The sequence below is a fragment of the Triticum aestivum genome, chromosome 1D, assembly GCF_018294505.1.
Source record: "Triticum aestivum cultivar Chinese Spring chromosome 1D, IWGSC CS RefSeq v2.1, whole genome shotgun sequence".
Classification (NCBI taxonomy): domain Eukaryota; kingdom Viridiplantae; phylum Streptophyta; class Magnoliopsida; order Poales; family Poaceae; genus Triticum; species Triticum aestivum.
The window spans coordinates 210,850,148-210,855,901 of record NC_057796.1 but is presented as its reverse complement, the minus strand read 5'-3'; positions in this window follow the sequence as shown (position 1 = coordinate 210,855,901).

The window sequence follows — 5,754 nt, the reverse complement described above, 5'->3', positions numbered from 1 at the left end:
CATAATGTCGGTCCGGGCCGCTTCATCCAACAATACCGCCGAATCAAAGTATGACATGCTGCTAAGCAGTATGACTATTATCGCCCACAACTCATTTGTGTTCAACTCGTACATATAACATCTACGCATAAACCTGGCTCGGATGCCACAGCTGGGGAATGCACTAATTTCAAAATTTTGCCTACGATCACGCAAGATCAATGTGATGCATAGCAACGAGCGGGAGAGTGTTGTCCACGTACCCTCGTAGACCGTCAGTGGAAGCATCAAAAGACGCGGTTGATGTAGTCGAACGTCTTCGAGATCCAACTGATCCTAGTACCGAAAGTACGGCACCTTCGCGATCTGCACACGTTTAGCTCGGTGACGTCCCACGAATTCTAGATCCAGCTGAGGCCGAGGGAGAGTTTCATCAGCACGACGGCGTGATGACGGTGTTGATGAAGTTACCAATGCAGGGCTTCGCCTAAGCACTACAACGATATGACCGAGGTGGAATATGTGGAGGGGGCACCGCACACGGCTAAGACAATGATCAACTTGTGTGTCTATGGGGTGCCCCCTCCCCCGTATATAAAGGAGTGGAGGAGGGGGAGGGTCGGCCCTCTCTATGGCGCGCCCTAGGGGAGTCCTACTCCCACCAGGAGTAGGATTCCCCCCTTCCAAGTAGGAGTAGGAGAGGAAGGAAAGAGGAGAGAGGGACGAAGGAAAGGGGGTCCGGCCCCCCACCCAATTCGGATTGGGCTTGGGGGGGCGCCCCCTCCTAGGCAGACTCCTCTCTCCCACTAAGGCCCACTAAGGCCCATATACTCCCGAGGGGGTTCCGGTAACCTCCCGGTACTCCGGTAAATGTCCGAACTCACCCGGAACCATTCCGATGCCCAAACATAGCCATCCAATATATCGATCTTTATGTCTCGACCATTTCAAGACTCCTCGTCATGTCCGTGATCACATCCGGGACTCCGAACAACCTTCGGTACATCAAAACACATAAACTCACAATACCGATCGTCACCGAACTTTAAGCGTGCGGACCCTACGGGTTCGAGAACTATGTAGACATGACCGAGACTCGTCTCTGGTCAATAACCAATAGCGGAACCTGGATGCTCATATTGGTTCCTACATATTCTATGAAGATCTTTATCGGTCAAACCGCATAACAACATACGTTGTTCCCTTTGTCATCGGTATGTTATTTGCCCAAGATTCAATCGTCAGTATCTCAATACCTAGTTCAATCTCGTTACCGGAAAGTCTCTTTACTCGTTCCATAATGCATCATCCCGCAACTAACTCATTAGTCACATTGCTTGCAAGGCTTATAGTGATGTGCATTACCGAGAGGGCCCAGAGATACCTCTCCGATACTCAGAGTGGCAAATCCTAATCTCGATCTATGCCAACTCAACAAACACCATCTGAGACACCTGTAGAGCATCTTTATAATCACCCAGTTACGTTGTGACATTTGATAGCACATAAGGTGTTCCTCCAGTATTCGGGAGTTGCATAATATCATAGTCTGAGGAACATGTATTAGTCATGAAGAAAGCAGTAGCATTGAAACTGTAACAATCATAATGCTAAGCTAATGAATGGGTCTTGTCCATCACATCATTCTCCTAATGATGTGATCCCGTTCATCAAATGAAAAACATATCTATGGTTAGGAAACATAACCATCTTTGATAAACGAGCTAGTCAAGTAGAGGCATACTAGGGACACCATGTTTTGTCTATGTATTCACACATGTACTAAGTTTTCGGTTAATACAATTCTAGCATGAATAATAAACATTTATCATGAAATAAGGAAATAAATAATAACTTTATTATTGCCTCTGGGGAATATTCCCTTCAGTTCCATGATTTATTCTCTGGACAACTTCAGTTGTTTCATTTAAATTTTGGGACAATAACTTTACTTCCTAAGAAAACAGAGGCGGTACGAATTGAGCAGTTCCGGCCGATCTGTCTTCTTAATGTAAGTTTCAAAATTTTCACCAAGGTTGGGACTAATAGGCTTACGCAAATTGCGCACTCTGTGGTGCAGCCGTCCCAAACAGCTTTCATGCCGAACAGAAACATCCTAGAAGGGGTGGTGGTCCTACATGAAACGCTCCATGAAATCCACACGAAAAAACTAGACGGAGTTGTTTTCAAAGTGGATTTTGAAAAAGCGTATGATAAGGTATGAAAGGTTTTGATCCGACCTGGAGACACCAGGTAGAATCTTTCACGCAAAAAGGGAGTGTTGGAATTAAAGTGAATGATGACATAGGTCGCTACTTCCAAACACAAAAAGGTCTGAGGCAAGGAGATCCGATGTCACCTATTCTATTCAACATAGTGGTCGATATGTTGACAATTCTAATAGGACGGGCTAAGGATGCAGGTCAGGTAGGTGGCCTAGTTCCGCACTTAGTTGACGGAGGTGTATCTATCCTACAGTACCCTGATGATACTATCATCTTCATGGAGCACGACTTGGCAAAAGCGAGAAACATGAAGCTGGTGTTATGCTTATTCGAAAAATTAACCGGGTTAAAGATTAACTTCCACAAAAGCGAATTATTCTGCTTTGGAAGAGCTAAGGATGACCAAGATGCATACAAACAATTGTTCAGGTGCGAATTGGGGGCTTTACCTTTCACATATTTAGGTATACCAATCCACCATCGTAAGCTGACAAACAGAGAATGGAAATGCATCCAGGATCGATTTGAGAAGAAACTGAGCTGCTGGAAGGGCAAGCTGATGTCATACGGAGGCCGATTAATTCTCATTAATTCGGTTCTCACGAGTATGCCCATGTTTCTCTTATCCTTTTTCAAGGTACCAGTTAGAGTTCGGAAAAGGCTAGATTTCTATCAACCACGTTTTTTCTGGCAGAGCGATGAACTCAAACAAAAATACAGACTCGCTAAATGGGATATCATTTGTAGGCCGAAAGACCAAGAAGGTCTAGGCATTGAAAATCTTGAGGTGAAGAACAGATGTCTTCTCAGAAAGTGGCTGTATAAGCTATCTGTAGAGACGAAGGCCACATGGGCTCAGGTTCTGCGTATAAGTACCTTCATTCTAAAACCTTGTCGCAGGTGACAGTGAGGCCGACTGATTCACCTTTTTGGAAAGGTCTGATGAGAGTGAAATCACTTTTCTTCAACAGGACAAAGTTTATACTTGGAAATGGTACAACTATGAGATTCTGGGAGGATACATGGCTAGGGGAGACGCCCCTCGCACTCCAATATCCATCTCTTTATAGCATTGTTCAGCGAAGAGACGCTTACGTTGCAACAGTAATACAGTCCACTCCTCTCAATATTCAATTTAGGAGGACGCTAGCGGGAAACAGGTGGGACGCCTGGCTTCATCTTGTGAGACATTTGATGGATGCTCAGTTGTCTCAACAGCCCGATCAGTTGTGCTGGAAACTAACTAAGAATGGAGAGTTCTCGGTTAAATCCATGTATCTGGATGTTATCAACTCTAGCATTGTTCCTCGTTCGAAACATGTTTGGAAAGTCAAAGTTCCTTTGAAAATCAAAGTGTTTATGTGGTTTGTGCATAAACAAGTCATTTTAACCAAGGATAATTTGGCAAAACGCAACTGGATAGGATCTACAAGATGTAGTTTCTGCGACCATGATGAATCCATCAAACACCTCTTTCTTGATTGCCCTTTGGCAAAAAAATTGTGGCGGACGTTTCACATAGCATTTAATATTACTCCTCCGAATACTATCAACACGTTATTTGGGACGTGGTTAGATGGGATAGACTCTGAAACATCGAGACATATTTGTGTAGGAGTATGTGCTTTATTATGGGCAGTCTGGAACTGCACAAATGATTTGGTCTTTAACAGAACAACAAATATTCATTTTTTGCAGGTTCTTTTCCGAGCCACTACACTGATTTGTATGTGGTCGCTACTCACTTCGACGAAGGCCAGGGAGCGTATGGTTACTAGATCTACCCGATGGGAGATGGTAGCACGGGCTATTTTCTACCGGTTTGGATGGCGATCATGTAATAGGATAGGCAATTAGTTTTCCTATCTCTTGTTGCCAGCCGGTTGTGGCTTCTCTTTTACTTAGTTGGCTCTTTGTGAGCCTTTTTCGTTCTTTGTTTGAGACATGAAGACTTGTGTTGCACATTTTGCTCATTGATAATTATGGCTGCATGCATCGTTCTGATGCAGAGGCCGGAGATAACCCCCTTTTCGAAAAACATCTTGTTTTTTACAAACTTGGTCAAACTTTGCACCGTTTGACTTCTGAACAAAATTTATGTATTTTTTCAGAGATCGGAGGGAGTACAATATATTCATGAATTCATTTGAAATTTACGAGTGGTGACAAATAAATATAGATCTAGACTTCTAGTTACATGTTTCCAAAAGAAGTTATTCTCTTCTTGTTACATTATGTTGATCGTGATTTGACATTTTCCTTTATGATGTTAGTATGTATAGTGTTCCACTTTTTGGACGCAAAACAATCACCTCTAATATCCATGGCAAGATACTGACCAACTAGTTTCACCTCTGAATGCAGAGTCAATGCACAACAGCGAAAGTTGTGCCTCAACATGATTCTCGCACTTATATTTGTGGATTCATGGTGCTCGTTGAGAAGATCCTCTTCTTCCATGTGTACCAACTCCATTATCTAGTTTTCAGAATTTTGCTTGGATGTTTCAGTGGATAGATGGAACCATTGAGGTGTCAGTTTGCTGATGTAATCAAGCTATATGCTCGGATGGTTGCTATGGCCTATATACGGCACACAATTTTTTCCTTGAATGATATGAGTATACTAAACCAATGAAGTGGAAGAATTGTTCTGTTAAGCCCATGGACCATAGCATACATTAGAAGCTTATGGTGTGGCACTTTGTTGCGCCAGTTTCTCGCTGACACATCACGCATGATCTCAATCAAATACTCCCCCCGTCCAAAAATAAGTGTCACTGACTTAGTACAAATTTGTACTTTGTACTAAATCAGGGAGTTCAATGTTGGGGGGGGGGGAATAGAACGACCAAGATGTAGTATATTACAATTGAACTTTCAGTGATCCTGACAAGCATAGGTTGCTGAAACTTGGAACTTCTTGCAACTTTCTAGCAGCAGAATGATCCGTACATCGTTTTTCTGTATCCTTTGTGAAACACGATGGTTGGAACGTCGTACCCTGTTCTGGGCGACGGCTACGTGTTATATAGCAGGGTCGCGACTACCTGATTGCGTACATGAGTTGATTCCAATCACAAATTGTAGTGCAAGGGATAGACTAGGAGGTTACAGAGAGATAAACTCAAATCCTAACAACCTAGCTACCTTCCGTACTCCAAGGGGTAAAGACCTCCTTGTCACGTACGTTTAGCACCCTTCCTTAATCACAACTTCGCAAGTTGAGATTACGCTTGAATTCTTCAAAGTTCCTTGTAGGCAATGCCTTTGTGAAGCCATCTGCAACCTGATCTCTGGAGGGCACAAAACGAATCTCCAATTGTCTATTAGCAACTCTTTCTCTGACAAAATGAAAATCTATCTCAATGTGTTTTGTTCATGCATGAAAGACAGGGTTAGCAGATAAGTATGTTGCACCCAGATTGTCACACCATAAGCATGGAGCCCGAATGCATTTCACACCAAGTTCCTTTAGCATGGACTGGACCCAAATGATCTCTGCTGTAGCATTAGCAAGTGCCTTGTATTCAGCTTCCGTACTTGATACT